At 37.1% G+C, this 16,592-nt stretch overlaps 1 protein-coding gene across 2 annotated transcripts in view; it reads right to left on the bottom strand.

Moving 5' to 3' along the window:
* The window catches only part of LOC129692233 (contactin-4), a 1,033,094-nt gene that overhangs the window by 759,816 nt on the left and 256,686 nt on the right, over positions 1-16,592 (bottom strand). For both annotated transcript variants that reach the window (XM_055628516.1, XM_055628514.1), the window contains exon 3: positions 15,226-15,281. The gene's annotated coding sequence lies outside the window, so the exon portion shown is untranslated. The remainder of the gene's footprint in view (positions 1-15,225; positions 15,282-16,592) is intronic.

Genomic DNA, 16,592 nt, shown 5'->3' on the forward strand with positions numbered 1-16,592 from the left:
AGAAAGAAAGAAAGAAAGAAAGAAAGAAAGAAAGAAAGAAAGAAAGAAGGAAAAAAGAAAGAAAGAAAGAGAAGTTTGTCACAGTCAATCTACCTTTATCCATGTAGCCTAAAGGCTGTTTGGAATAGTTATTTCTAATCCAAGGATTGTGCTACAAATATTAACAATAGAATTCATATCTTTGTTACATAACAAACAGTAGCAGGAACACTTTTAAAAATCCTCTCAGTGAAACATAATATAGTATAAAATGTATTCTTGAAATATACAGAAAATCACAGTATTTTAAATTTACAGATGTTAAAGCATGATAGGAAATAACCCTAAGATTAAGAAGATGATAGTGGTTTATAGCAGTTAATCAAAGCTAAATTACACATCACAGGATCATATAATTGGAATTGGACACTATTTATTTTAGCACCAAGTAAGGACACAGCCTGCTCACTGGAAAGGTCCTTAATAAATCTGAGTTTTATTCTCATCGGTCCCCTTTAGCCCAAGTTACTCATCTTATTGCTGAAAATATACACCCAGCTGTCAAAAATTTATTATCAATCAACAATCTCTCTGCAGTTTGGGCTTGCTTTGCAAAAGCTTGTCTGAAACATAGATAAATCTGTCTTCCTGTGTATATGTTTATGTTCGCAATACCTATGTGAACTGAAAACAGACAGAGGCAGTGAATTAAGGCTATGCACACAGTAACTCCTACTAAGGTGAACAAAGAAACGGGGAATCACTGTAGTAAATACCAGTCCCAGCAGGTGGTAGAATCAACAGAATTATGTTTTTAATTCAAACCTGTTCCAAGCCTGGTTGTCTTTAAGCAAGGAATCTAACTCAACAGAAATTCATCTTGTTTAAGGCTTAAGTGAAAAATTAGTGTTATTCTCTTCTGCTTTATTCCAAAAAAAAGCTGTGACTCTTGAGTCAAAGTCAGTTTTCTGTGACATTGAACCTTTAACTGCTTTCTGTGGAAAACCATCTATGTACTCGTTAAGGATCTGGTTACAAATGAACATTGCTTTCCTTTTTTTTTTTTTTTTTTAATTGGCATACTTATAACCCCTGTAGTGGAGTCTTATTATTATTTTTTAATCAAGATTCACACTTGACCCATAAAAACTTGGAGTTTGTGAAGTTCTTGTTTAAGTATCTAGTTGTGCTAATCAATCTGTACCATGAAAATCTATTTGCATTAATCTGCCTAGGTTCCTCTCTAACAGTTAGCTATTGTAAAAATAAAATAACTGGTGCTTGAGAGATGGCTCAGCACTTGGAAGCAGTCACTGTTATTGAAGAGGACCCAGGTTTAGCTCCCGTCCTTCATCTGGCTGCTTACAACTACCTGTCCCTATTGTTCCAGGGGCTCTGACACCCTTTTCAGACCTCTGAGAGAACTGAAGCCTTGAGACACGTAAATACGGATGCTGCAAACACCTATACATATAAAATAAAATAAACAAATCTAATCTACATTTTAAAAACTTTCCTTCCTCTGACTTTTTAAAGAACAACACATCTTAGATCTAATAAACTCTTAGATCTAGATGACGTACTGCAACCTTCCAGTTAGCTGAGACTCCAAGTACATGACACCTACCTGGTGGGCTCTTGTCCTTTTACATCAAAGTTGGAAATCATATTTTTGTAATAAATTCCTGGCTAGAGCTATCTGAAAGACAGCGATTCTGACTTTGAAAATCAGAAACACCCTGCATCATAGTGCATGATAGTTTACTGCTGTATTTGATCTTTCTTAGTGAGGACTATCAATCAGGAAACATGGCCCCAATCAAGGCACCTGGGCAACTACTGAGGCACATTCTAGAAAAAAAAATAATGAAGTCCGCTGGTGCTCTATTTATATTGACCAGGAAAGAGTACTGAGGATGATATAATTTAAAGCAAAAAACGTCATTGAAAACATAATTTATTGGATGCATATATTAATACTTATCATTGGATCGCCTATCCAACGTTGTATGATATGTCATGATATGAATTACATTTCGAGTATGTGGTTGTTTGACTGAGAAATGCTCCATAGAATCATGGATTTGAAAACCTTATCCCCTGATGATGGGGCTTTTTAGGGAGGTCTTAGAACCTTTTGGAGGTGAAGCCTTGTTGGAGGAAATATGTCACTGGTTATGGGCTTTGAGGCTGTTCTGCTCCAGCCCTGCCTTGACTCTTCTGTATGTACCAGACAGGTTTCCTGTTCATCCCTACCACCATGCCATGGCTTTTCCACCATGATGGATTCTTTATTCCTCTGGAACTCTAAACAAAAATTAACCTTTTTTCTTTTCTTTAATGTTGCTTTTGGCCATGATGTTGAATCCAAGAAACAGAAATGCAATAGGCATGGAGCTCTTAGTTCCAAGCTTGTGGTGCTGTTTGGTTTAGGGAATAGGGTCTCACTTATGCAATGAGGTAGAAGTAGTATGAAACTGGTGGTAGGCCTCTGAATGTCACACATGACCCTAGTACAAGCTGTAGCATATGCTATTTGGTCCATGGGCATACGGACAAACATTCCACTTCACACGCTTAACACAAGGGGCAGAGCTATTCCACCTCCCTCCCCATTTCCCTCCATGATGCTTTTGACTCCCTCTGAGCCTCTGAACCAAAATGAGCTTTTCTGTTGTTCAGTTCTTTCCCTTGCATATTTGGTCACAGCAATACAAGAGCAACTACTCCACAGATGCACTAATACTCACAGATCTGTACACAAGAAAGTCCCAGTCTCTCTTTGTAGCGAAAATCAACTGGACGTTTTTCACAATGGAATTTCAGACTGAGAGACACAGACTGAATAATTCCTTAAGAAGGGTGTCAAAAAGTCACGTGAATGCAGAGCAGGGAAAGCCAATGAGCTCATAATAAACTTCCAGGTGAGTTCATAATAAATTAGAGACTACAAAAAATAAAAATAAAAAATAAAAAAGAAGCAGGAGGAACCACAAAGAAGGTTGAGGCTGAGATAAGCAGAAGAGAAGAGGGAGTGGGACAGGCAAGCAGGGATGGAGGGAAGGAAGACGTGAGGGATGGATGGATGAACATGGAAGTCAAGCAAACACAAGAATCCAGAAAACCAGAATCATAAACAGAGCTGCTGACACAGACACAGCCATCCATCCATCCATCCATGTGGTTTCTATAAGATACTTTACACTTTCCCACTAAGCTAATTGAGCTAGCTCCAGAAGACTTTTCTTTGTCATAATTAGGATTTGTTGGACAAAGACCAGATGTATCCATGACACTATACAGTGTCACATATTCCAATAAAGACCATTTAGAACTTGCTAGCACAGTTGTTTGGCTGTTTGTGTGAATCACTGGGTGACCTAGGGAAAATATCTCTAATTCAGTACGTCTCTGTGTTTTCACTTTGAAGAACCAAGCAAAGTTCTATGTCCATGTCTGACTCACAAGCTAGAAGTTAGAAGAAATGCTGAAGCAACATGGGGGGCAGGCATACTGTGCATAATTCAAAGATGTTCCTGAGCAGATGAAGGCTTGGGGTTATTAAAGTCATCTCTGGCAACTTTAATTAGCTACTACAGATTCAGAGGCTGTCCAAGTACTGACACAGCAGGGTTTATCCTTTGGGAGGCTATGACTCACTTACTCTCCCAACTCCTGGATGCAATCTGACACAGTGTATCCCCAAGGTACTCCCTGCTGCTAATGCTCCTATTTCTATCTTGAAGCCTTTTAATTTGTATATTCCCCAAATGGCTATGCTTGCTTGTCAAGTGGGATTCTCACCTCGCTTGGAACTCCTAGCTCTTTGATAAGGAAGAGAATGCTGGCAAGAAAAGCCAACATGACACAGAAACCCATGTAAGCAAACAACTTACTTTCAGCCAAGTAATTTTTTTCTACAGCTCCAACCAAAGGCAGAAGAGCATATATGTCTCTTGCTAATATCAATTTCTCATACACAAGGGCTCTGTAAGCCCTCAAAACATAAGAGTTTGGGGAGCTTCAACATTCCTGCAGCAGGTGCATTTCTTAAAATGTTAAAATTACCTCCCCTTGCACTTCACTCAGAGGAAGAGCCCTGAGTTTCTGTACAGGGATAGAAGCAATAATTTTCCATGCTGCCTCTATAACACAGGTGGACTTGGCTTTGAATCCCAACTCTATTGGAGAGTGACAAGAAAGATAAGAGGAGGCTTATGTAAGAAATCTCAAATTTACATTCCTAATAATCTGAAGAAATGTTAGAATCTATCTTTGGGCTTGGCCATAATTGCTAAAGAATATATGATTACAGGAATCAGAAAACTGTTTATTAAGCCAATAGAACTCAATACATGTAATTTATAAAAGCCATGGTGTACTGAGTACTGATTTAACTTTTGTGTTAAAAAGCATTATTTTAAAGTGACAAATAATGATCCATAGCATTATAGGATACAGTGTCATGTGATCACATATCTCACCTTTAATATGGCATGATGAAATAAAATATTTAACTTGCAGTTAGTTATTAGGAAGCATATACCATATCAGTTATAGTCACATTCTATACAATAAAACTCAAGAATCGAGTTATGTCTAAACTATGTGCCCCTGGACCATAATCCCTCAATTCCTTCCCCTCCAGCTTCTTTCATCTTTCCGTTCTTATGAACTCAACTTTTCCAGACTCCCACTCCAGGGAGATAATGGAACATTTGCTTCTATACATGTTAACTCCATGTTCTCTGTGTCTGTTGCACACATAAATATTACTTAGTCCTTTAGTGCTGGAAATGTCACTCTTGCTCTTCCATAAAGAGGAAAACGTTTTGTGGAGGTAAATTTTATTTTCTATATACTGTATGCCAAGACATTTATGTAATTCTTGGGAACTCTGAAACAAAGAAAAATTTCTCAACCTGTTTCCTCTACAATGTAACTGCAAACTTGGCAGGGATGAAACCTAGGGTACATTTTACTTATAATGCTCTATGAGTTTAATCTTTCCAGCTTACTCATTAAATGATTTCATATTCATGAGCGGAATTGTACTGTGCAGTTTGCTGGTTATGCAACCAGCAAAATTTGATCTTGAGCAATGACTGTGATGGAGGAAAAGTCAATAAAAGTACTTATCACAGACAGCATTGCTCTGACATGGCACTACTACACTGTGGAGAAATCGAGGGCATAAGCAGAGTCATTTTTATTCCAGGCTGCATTATATACTAGGGACTGTGTTACCTTACCTCAGATGAGTTAGGCTCTGCTGTAAGTATTCAGAATGAAGTGGCTTCAAACATTAAAAAGTTATGCTTCACACAAATGATGGTGCTATTTGTTCCATTCTCATTTCTTCTTCTTCTTCTTTTTTTTTTTTTACTTTGTTATTCCACTATTCTGCCTAAGTTTTCATTGGCTAATGTTATATCTAGATTAAATTTAATTTGTAATCCTCTATTAAATATTGATGTAGGGCTATTCATTTCTAAAGAGTTCATGAACACAGAATTAAGGGAGAGGCATTAAGGAGGAGATAGTCCCTCAGTGGGGACAGTTTTACAAGTGCCTTGAAGAAAGAAATGTCCCCAGAATTCCACTCTATTTTCTTCTTTATTTAAGCATAATTACCATGTCGTTATCTTTTGCTCATAAGCTGTGCTTTCAGCAATTGCGTTCCTCTTTTTTTCAAATTATTAACATTAGATCTATCTGTGTGTATTCTTTGATGCTTCTTTTCTTTCACTACAGTCAAGCCCTTATTGGAGGCTTTTGTTTACCCACTATTCATACAGGTGAAGATTACACAACAGCAGGGTCCAACCACCAGCTCTTTAAGCCGCTTTTCTTTCAAGCTCTTAAGGATACTGCTGGAGATAACTTACTTTCTGCCATTACTAACATAGTTAATCTTGCCATACTGTGAGACACAGCATCGGCAGACTTTGAAGATAGCTATAATTACAGCTTTCTTGTAAAATTTTCTTTCTCCTAGTAAGGATCTAGTTAGCCTTTCTCTTACCGCTAATCTTTTTATTTCAAAGGGAGATGAAAAGGTAAAGGAAGCAGGACGACTTATCTAGGGCACATTCAGTCCTTGACCTTAGAGGCAAGAGCATACCTCACTTCAGAACAGACCTTAATAGGAAGGGTAGATTAACTCTTCCTTGCCCAGCCCTCAGCCTTAATGAATTATTAACACCATCCCACTCTTAGTCCATCCTTTTCAGAAAAAGATAGGGTGCTGTTGCATTCTATTTCACCACACCAGTACCCAGGCTGAAGTGCCTCAAATTTCTCTTGTTTGTTTCTATAGATTTGTTTCAATATTCTCAGTTCTTATGTTGGTTCAACACCACTACATCTGAGATCTTATTCCACTTTCCGTTTACTCATCTCCACTGGGCAGTATTAACCAAGCCCTACATGTAAGTAAAACCAAAGCCATGTTAGTATTGGCAAGATAGGCCACCGATTATTAGCTCTAGTTCTGTGCAAATGGATAGGTAAATAGATCAAATTTAATATAATTTTCTTTCTTTCCCACTATTTTATTTTATAGGCTCTACATAATTTTTCTTTGCTTTTGCTTCCTCCCAAACCTCCCACCTACCCTTCCCTGCTCTTTTTTAAGTCCATGACCACTATTTTCATTGACTGTTGTTCCATTTGTATACAATTTTTCTTAAATGCATAAATACAACCTGCTCAGTCTATACAAAGTTACTCGTTTGTATGTTTTCAGGTGACTATTTGTTATTGGATATCTGTTGGTGGTTTCTCTCAAATTTCCTTCCTACCTCTGCATGGGTGAGCCCTCCTGGCCCCACCCTCATACAAGTCAGCATGTCTATTGTTGTAGTCCTTCTTTAAAACTTAGTGCTCACACATGAATTGAGCTCAACCACTACCTCCCAGTATTGTATCATTGAGTATAATTTCAAAATACTCAAATTGCTATTGTGATTTTGAGTACCTTCGTTAATTTTATGGGTTCTTTTTATTTTATTATTTTTCAGTGTTGATGATTAAATCTAGGACTATGGAAATGTTAGCCAAACAAGTTACCTACGAGCACAATCCTTGGCCTTTTCATGTTAAAGAAGGAGTACTTTAAAAAAGGAATTACAGTGTATATTTTATGATCTATGAAATATATACACACCTTCATTTCACATGAAATGAATTAGGTTTGTGAAATGTTCTTTTGTAATTTTGACAAGCTGCACATGTCTTAGTTGAAGTGTGACAAGGTAAAAATGCATCTTCCTTTGTTTTTCTGTATGTAGAAATCAGTAACATTAGCTTATTTTGGCAGGCCATTTGAAAAGCTATCTTAGAATAATCAACACATATTTTATGTTGATACCACCTCTTGAGATCTATCAAACAGAAAACCAAGCCTCATTCAACTCTAGACTCAATAAGACATGATTTTTTTTTTTACTGAAAATGGTGTGATGACACATCTTTTATATAATATCACAAAAGAATTCTGTGGGAAATAATGAAAATATTGAATATCAAAATGTTGAGGAGGATATTGGATATTTCCTAAAATACTGTCTTATCTAGACTGGTTTAGAGAACACAATCCATTTTTTAAGGCAATAGCTAGCTTATGGTTTCTTATGGTACAAGTAGACAATTTGTGTCCAGCTTTTGTTTATTGAGATTTTTCCAACATATCACAACTGCTTGAAATCAAAACACAAAGAAAATAAGACATGTGTGTTGGTATAATGTTCTTTTGGAATGTATACACTTTACCCTTATTCATTGAAATGTTGATTTCTCTCCCCCACTCTCTGGTTTCAATATCGACATTGCATTGTGATACTTATTCTAAGCATCACCTGTCTCAACTTTGTTTAAATATGCCAAAATAAAGTAACTAGCCACAATGTTGAGCAAGGGAAAGGAAGCAAGAAGAGAGGAAGGAGCCAGAGGACAGGAAGCAGTTGGAGGCAGAGAGCTGGGAGAACAGAGGCAGGAAAGAGATCTTTTTTTTTATTAAGAAATTTAAAACTTTTAATGTGTAACTTGATTTTTTTTAATTTTATATTTTTTCTTATCAGTTACATTTTATTAACTCTGTATCCCAGCCATGTCCCGACCCCTCATTCCCTCCCAGTCCCTCCCTCCCTCCCTCATCTCCACCATGCCCCTTTCCAAGTCCACTGATAGGGGATCTTGGAACAACATGGAGAGAATGAACTGGACCTAAGATTTCACAAAAAGCAAGTATAATGGGTAAAAGCTAAAGGTTAGGAAACTTGAGGGCTTGGAGGTTTAGGATGGAGTAACTATTGCCCAGCATTGTGTTCTAGGTTAATTAAATAAATCCCAGTCTCTGTGTGGTGATTCGGTATACAGCTGTTTAGGATTACCAGCAAGCTTTACCAGAAGATATATCAATAGTAAATATTAATAGTCACCTACAACACATGTGATAATCATTCTTGCTTCCCCCCACACACTACTTAATAAAAAAAGATATGCTAGAAGAGCAGAGTAAATGATGTAATTTGAAATTTTTTCTGGTGCATTCGAAAGTTGATGCTCAGAATTTCTGAAGCAGGATGACTTATCTAATGTAGATCAACAAACACATAAAAATCAAAAATAACTCCAAATTGGCACATTTTCTCCTGGAGGGAGGAAAGCAGCTCTTGCAATATGTAAGACTCGGGAAGTTCAGACAATTACACAGCATGCACAAAGCCCTTCATCGACATTAGCAACAGCAGCTGGGGAAAGGGGGCTATCCCCAAGTCATACCTTTCTATTACATAGGGAGCTCTGTACATTAGGCTTGTTTGAGTCAACATATATGGTGGGGTAATGTTTTCATTGATGGAGATGCTTTTGAGTTGTATGTAGAAATCAGTAACATTAGCTTATTTTGGCAGGCCCTCAATCATTCTTCTGTGAGTAATTCCAATAAAGTCATTGGTTTACTTAACCATTTTTGAGTAGATTCATTGTGTTGCTAGGTCTTTGGTTGACTATCAAGGGTGAACAGACATTTTTTTTAATATCTCTCCAATGAAAGTTACATGACAACAGAAATAGATTTATTGATTTGTTCATTTATTTATTGTGTAGGGTATCAAACCTAGGACCTTATGCATGCTTAGCAAGTATTCTAACACTGAGCTACACCCTCAGCTTCCAAGAATAATTTAAAAGAACTTTTATATACTTAAAACAAAACTGTGTTGAAACTGTAATAAAAGACAGTCCCTGTTCCCCTTACTAGGGTACCTACTTACCTACTGAGATGCCATGGGCTACATCTGTGCAGGCCACAGAGGAAGACAATGGAACCAGTTCTGTTGAGACCTGATAGGCTAGGGTCAGATGGATGGGGAAGAGGACCACCCCTATCAGTGGACTTAGAGAGAGGCATGGGAGGAGATGGGGGAATGAGGGTAGGATTGGGAGGAAATGAGGAAGGGTTCTACAGCTAAGATAAAAAGTGAATAAACTGTAATTAATATGAAAAAATAAAAAATAATTTTTTTAAAGAACTAAAAAATTCAAGTCTTTGCATTGTTTTTCAGTCTGCATCCTAGTGTATTAGCAGTGGTAGTACACACCTTTAATCACAGCACTTGGGAGACAAAGGCAGGTGCATCTCTGAGTTTGAGACCAACTGGTCTACAGAGTGAGTCCCAGAATACTCAGGGCTGTTACACAAAGAAACACTGTCTTGATCCCCAATCCTTCAATAAAAGAACATACTGGTCCTTGATATATGACTACGAGATGGTTTTCCAGGGTATTAACATCTAAACAGGTACAGGAGACACAACCTTAGAAAACAAGGGGATGGGTATGACATCTTGAATTAACACAGATCCTGTTAATTCATAAAAGAAACTAGCAAAGCTATACAAATAGCCAAAGAGAGAAGTATGTTGACTTCCTTGTTATTCAAAGTATCCCAAATAGGATGTCCAAAACTTCAAGGTCAGGCATAAGTATATGAAGAGTTGATCTAAATTTTCATGAGATATAATAAATTAACACACAAACTAGCCTGGACACTTTAGATCTTAAATCATTAATACAAGCAGAAGCATAATTATGCTTTGGGTAATATTTACATTGCACAGGATTAATGAAAAGAATAACTAGGCATCAAATGAGCTTGTAATATAAAATTACAAACTGTATTTGGGGAAAAATGCTATAAAAGTAGACAGATGCCATAGTAAAAGGACACATAACATTCACACAAAATAATGATTAATAAACTTCACAGGAAATTAAGTATATAGAGCTACAAAAGATATTAATAAAACCTTAATAAGAATGGATAATGGTTTAAGTGGAAATAAAACCTATGAACTTAAAAGGAGTTCTGAAAACTAAAACCCTAAAATAATAATAGAATGATTTAGACAAGTGAGAGTTTAACAGTTTCAGCAGTTTCACAAATACTATGCTCTTCCTTTATTTTCAGGTATATGTTTAGAAAGTTTTTTGCTTTCTTAGGAGTCATGATATTATAGCTTATTAATGAAATTTGAACAAAGATGTCATGAGTTCCTTTCAGAAAGAAATGATCAAATTCAGTTTGCAGTCTCCCAAGTTCTCTGGCAGCAAAAAGATGGAAAACTCTCTGATAATGCTTTATCAGTTCCTACCTCTGGGTTCTGTCCCCATTTGAATCCCTGTCCTGATATCCTTGGATAATGAACTGAGTATGGACATGAAAGCAGAACAAACCCTTTCCTCCTCACTTGCTTTTGGCATTTCACCACAGCAACGGAAACCCAAGTGAAGACACCAACTAAAACTAGAAACAATGAGAAAAATTCAAAATAATACAGGTAGTGTTTGTGGTGGCTTGAGTAAAAGTATCCCTCCTAGTCTCTGGCATTTGAACACTTGGTTCTCCTTTTGTGGAGCTGTTTGGTTGTTAGTGAACTTTGGGGAGGTGGACTCTTCCTGGAAAAAGTACATATCACAGGTGGGAAGAGGCCTGGTGATGGAGAGAGGGATTTGACTGTTTATGTGCTGACCCATTTATGGTTTTCTCTCCTTGCTTTGTGCTCCTGATTGTGAGCTCTTAGCTTCCTGCTGTGGCCAACAACCTTGCTGCTTGCAGCCATGCATCTCTTCTATAATTGATCCTCTGGAATTGTAAGCCACAATAAACTCTTTAAGTTGTTTTTGGATATTGTGTTCATCACAGCAACAGAAAAGTCACTAATACAGTATTTTAATAAATATTCAGTTATTGCAAAAGAAAGCACAGACACATGGAGAAACAAAACTACTCCTCAAAGAAAGAATAACCACAACTTTCACAAATTAAAGTAAGGCAACCAACTTCATTTTTTTTAAAGAATAAAAAAAAAAGATACAGCTTCATGATATTTAAAAGAGAACTTCATGGAATGAATTATTATATGTTGCAAACAAAATAAAACATCAATGTCAAACTGTGTTAAAAATAGATAAATAAAGTCAACACCATAATATATATAATACAAGTGAGGAAGAAACTGGGGCCTAGAGAGATGGTTCAGCAGTTGAAGTCATGATGTTCAGTCAAGCAGACTCATATTCAGATCCCAGTACCCTCTTAAAGAGCAGGGCCTCAATAAAAGCCTGTAATTGTAGCTCTAGGGTTCTGATAGCCTTTGCTGCCTCTGTGTGGATACACACACACACACACACACACACACACACACACTTGCACATGTACCAATAAACACACACACAAGCTAAATAAATCTTTATAAAAGTTTGAATCATTAAGAAGTGATGAATCACACAATAATGAGAAAAGATCAATTCAACATATTGATAGATGGCCACTGCCCACTTACAGTAACTTTCAAATCAAGAGCGAGGTCAGCTTAGAGAACTATACCACTATAACTCTGTTTATTATTACATTGTATTGCTTTTTTAGAGCATAATCACATTGTTTTAATTTTACTTATATGTTCTTTCTTTCAAGAAATATAAAATTCAACCCTTCAGGACAATAGCTATTTTATTTCTCATGGCACCATCAATCCTGTTAGAGATTCTAGTAGATTGGCTTCCTGAAGATCACTACAGAAAAAACAAGTTTCCTCATATTCTTTCAATGAAACATAGCACCATCTTTCCCATTATACTTAAAGAACGGTTTACAACAGAAACTGGACCTAGTGACAAAAATCCGTCCAGACATTTTTTACATGATTATGATGAACAATTTCTGCACATTATTTGTAATATTTTAATATGTAGATCAAAATGTATGTATGATTCAATAGAGTCCTTTGTGTTATCACATTAGGATTTTTAAAATCAGAACTTCTAAAGAAAAGACAAAATTGATTTTTATAAAAGCGCTTTACAATGTTACTGAAAGTAGAAATCAGAAACAATAAAACTGATAGGTGAAGTGCACATCAAGTGATGACTCCTTTTTTTTTTTTTTTTTTTTTTTTTTTTTTTTTATTGGCAGAGGCCTAAATTGTATCCAGCAGCATAAGCAAAGAAACACAAGGCCATGGGGATGTGTTTTCTGAGTTCTAACATTTCTCTCATGGTATGTTAATGCATCTCTCAGCACAGGTAATGTTACCTCTACTAGAAAAGCTTCTGCCAGCTGTGAAGAGAAACATAGAGTGAATACAAATTCTGCTCCTTGTTAAGTATTTCTCTGCTATATCAAAAGTCCCTCAGGGGCTGATTGAATTCATTAGGAGCTAACAGAAATTCTAGCCATTCTTTTCTTTCTGGCCAAGATGCCAGTAAAAGAAAAGCTGACAGCGGATCAGATGAACTGCCAAGAATCTAATGTTATAGCTTAATATTTACAACCAAATAACACTAATTATAAAAGTGTCAATTACACAGGACCTGGCACCACAGCAAGTATTTGGCATTCCTGCTTCATAAACCTACAACATCTCTGTTGCTGATCTTATTTTACAGATTTTAGGAAACTGAGGCTAGAAGCAGCAAGTGGTGCTGCTATCAACATGTCTCTCTTTGACTTAATCACTCTTAACCTTCCTATGAAACCGCAGATCCCATCAGCAATTAGATTTGCTCTTTGACCTTGGAGGACAGGCAGGTCAGAATACTGAGGAAGCTGGTCTGCACTGATTTGGAAGAAGGAGTCTGCTGATTTTTATTATATATCTCCTGTATCATGATAGCTGAAGATGAAGTTTGTCTACCTGAAACACATTTTCATATTACCTTACTGATATGATTAATCCACCATACAACTCACCATTGAGAGATATCTGGTTGACCTGTAGTGTATCTACAAGGTTGTGTAATGATTACTTCCATCTAATCCACAATATTTTCATTAGTATCAAATTGAAACCCAAGCCAGGCCCTTCTAAGTTCCCTGGTTTCCTAGACACCACTAAATAAATGTCTTTATAATTCTTACTTCTCTATATATTTAATACACGTGAAACCATATATTAGCTGACCTCTGAGTGAGGCTTTTTATTTATATTATAGTCAAGGTACAGCTATACTGTAACATAGTTAGCAGTTCATTTCACGTTGGATTTCAGTTGCTGATGGAAGATGAACTTATCTGTACCAGTCTAGGGAAGTGAATGTGAGCGTCTTCCATTTCCATAGATTTAGGCTAGCCTTTATCTTCAATATTAGTGAAAGAAACTGACATAATCCAAGTCTGTGAACAACACTATTATCAAGGCTTTGTAAGATTGGAAGACTGGTGTCAGAGTTGTGGCTATTTACTCAAATATTGGAGCAAGAATTAAATGCAGCCCTGTGAACAAAGGATTAAGATGACTTTGCGTTTAGCTAATGGACAACTAAAGTTTATTCAGCAATTACAGTAATGGCCTTGGTTTCACCATAGATACTTAGAATATGTGCTAAGAATTCATACTCCATCTATCTGTAATTCTCTGTATAATGAGGATGTTGAACTCAGGTGTTAGGTAAAAAGCATACAGAGAGCAAAGAATAAAAACTAGTTGGTAGGCAGGCAGAAGTAGAGAGTGGGAGTGATGACTCAGTCTTGTTCTCCAAGCCTGTACATAAAGCACAAAGGCAGTCTTATTTCTTTTCAGATAATTTGGAAATTGTCCTTTAATATGAAAAAACCCTTATTTCTAAATGTTGGTGTGGAGGTTTGAACAGAAATGACACCCATTGATTCATGTGTTTGAATGCTTGGCTCATAGAGAATGGCACAATTTGGAGGTGTAGCCTTGCTGGAGTAGGTGTGGCCTTTGAAGGAAGTGTGTTTCCTTGAGGGCTGGCTTTAAGAACTCAGATGCTCAAGCTAGGCTTGTGTGGCTCAGTCTCTCCTGCTGCCTCTGTATTATGATATAGAAGTCTCAGCCTCTTCTCTGGCACTGTCTGCCTGAATGTTGCCATGTTTGCTGCCATGACAATAATGGGCTATATCTCTCTACTTTAAGCCAGCCTTAATTAAATCTTCTTTATAAGAGTTGACAGGGTCATCGGTGTCTCTTCACAACAATAGGAACCCTAACTAAACCGTTGGTAAATAATTTAACTTTTTCTTGTTGAAATTAAAAATTTAAAGCATATCAGAAAAGTGGGCTGGTCAAGCAATTCTGCATTCAGCAGGTTCCCATACATATCAGGAGGCTATGTGAAAGGAAGGACTCCTTAAGGTCCTGTTAGACACCATGGTATAAGAAACACACTTTAATTTGGACACGTAACCTGTAGAACTATAGTTTTGTTTTCTCCTTACATCACCTTCAAGAACTGAAAATATTTTGCTACTTTAGATATACTTCTCATCAAAGAAAAATGTAACCACTGTAAACATTGAGTTTTATTGTATATGTTTTATCATATAAAATTTATCCTTCCAGACATAAGCATTTTTAGGACTTAATATTTTATTTTGTTGCTGAAGGCATATTGTTTCATAAAACTGTGGAGAAAAGAGCAAAGAAATTTACTTTATTCCATATATATATTCTACAATGTAAAATGTTAGTTTCTTTTTTAACTGCCAAAGTAATTTGCCTCCCAGAAAGTCTACCTCAAGTGTCTTTTCCAGAGAAATGGGAATGGTCTGTGCTGCACAGTAATTGATGTAACTTCACTAATTTAATTAACTACAACATTTATAAAAGCAAGTGAAAGGAGTTCATGGCATAACTTGGGAAGGGCTGGTTCTCTATGTTTCCATAGAAACTAAGCAAAATGAAGTACAGATAAGCAAACCATCCCTTGAGGGAAGCTTACCTTTTAGGGCAGCTCAGGAAGCCACATGTTATGGAATTACTCTGTGGTAATAATCCCTACAATAAAAACAGAAACCACAAATTATCACACTGTTCAACACAGGCTCATGCACAGTTCACATTTATTATATTAACACTTCTAAAATTCAATTTGGAGGAAATGAAAATTAGATGCAGTAAGTTTGAGCTTCTAGATTTTATCCTCTGCTGTGTGACCCAAGACATTAGTGACCCAATGTCTTGACTTGTTGGCTCAGGCCTCTTATTCATGTCAGGTGAATAGCTTTAGAAGTTGGTAGAATTTTTATTTTGCGGTATTTGCATTCAAATAAACAGTTGTTGGGTAGGAAAGCACATAAGACAGCTTTAAAAATAATAAAACTCAAGCACTAAGATATGTGCTGTCTGGTGTTTTATTTATTTGTTTGTTTTAGGTAAATGAGTAGGTAAAATTTTGAGATTAAAAAAAACAGGGAAAAGTTACTTCTCATTTAATGATGTCATGGCTTACCTCAAAATCTACAAGTTAAACTGTAATGAAAAATGAGAGAGGGAACTTCATCAAAAGGCTAGCAAGTTAGTCATGTCCAGTGCAGTCCCCAGTTCCCTTACTTGAGGACCCACACAAGGCCTAAGCTGCTCATCTGCTACATCTTTGTGGGGGGCATAGATCCAGTTCCTACATGGTCCTTTGTTGATGCTTCAGCCTCAGCAAGCCCCTCCTGCCCTGGTCAGTGGCTCTGTTGATCTACTTTTATAAATTTTAATTTTTTTATTATTTAATTTTTTTATTAATTAAAAATGTTAACTTTTTATCCCAGCTGTAGCCCCTCTCTCATCTACTCCCAATCCCACCCTCCCTCCCCCTTCTCTTCCCTTGCCCATCCCAAAAGTCCACTGATAGGGGCAGTCTTCCTTCCCTTCAATCTGACCCTAGCCTATCAGGTCTCATCAAGACTGGCTGCACTATCTTTTTCCTCAGGGAGTAAAGCCATTCCCCCCTCAGGGGAAGGTTATCAAAGAGCAAGCCACTGAGTTGATGTCAGAAACAGCCCCTGTTCCCATTACTGGGGAAACCATTTGGAGACTGAGCTGCCATGGGATACATCTGTGCAGGGGTTCTAGGTTATCTCCATGCATGATCCTTGGTTGAAGTATTGGTCTCAGAAAAGACCCCTGTGCCCAGATTTTTGGACCTAGTGCTCTTCTTGTGGAGCTCCAATCCCCTCCAGGTCTTTCTGTCTCCCTCTTCTTTCATAAGATTCCCTGTTCTCTGCCCGAGTTTGGTTATGAGTCTCAGCATCTGCTTCAATACCCTGCTGGGTAGAGTCTTTCAGAGACCCTCTGTGGTAGAATCCTGTCCTGTTC

Source organism: Psammomys obesus, unplaced genomic scaffold (assembly GCF_907164565.1).
Source record: "Psammomys obesus unplaced genomic scaffold, mPsaObe1.curated_primary_1811, whole genome shotgun sequence".
NCBI lineage: Eukaryota > Metazoa > Chordata > Mammalia > Rodentia > Muridae > Psammomys > Psammomys obesus.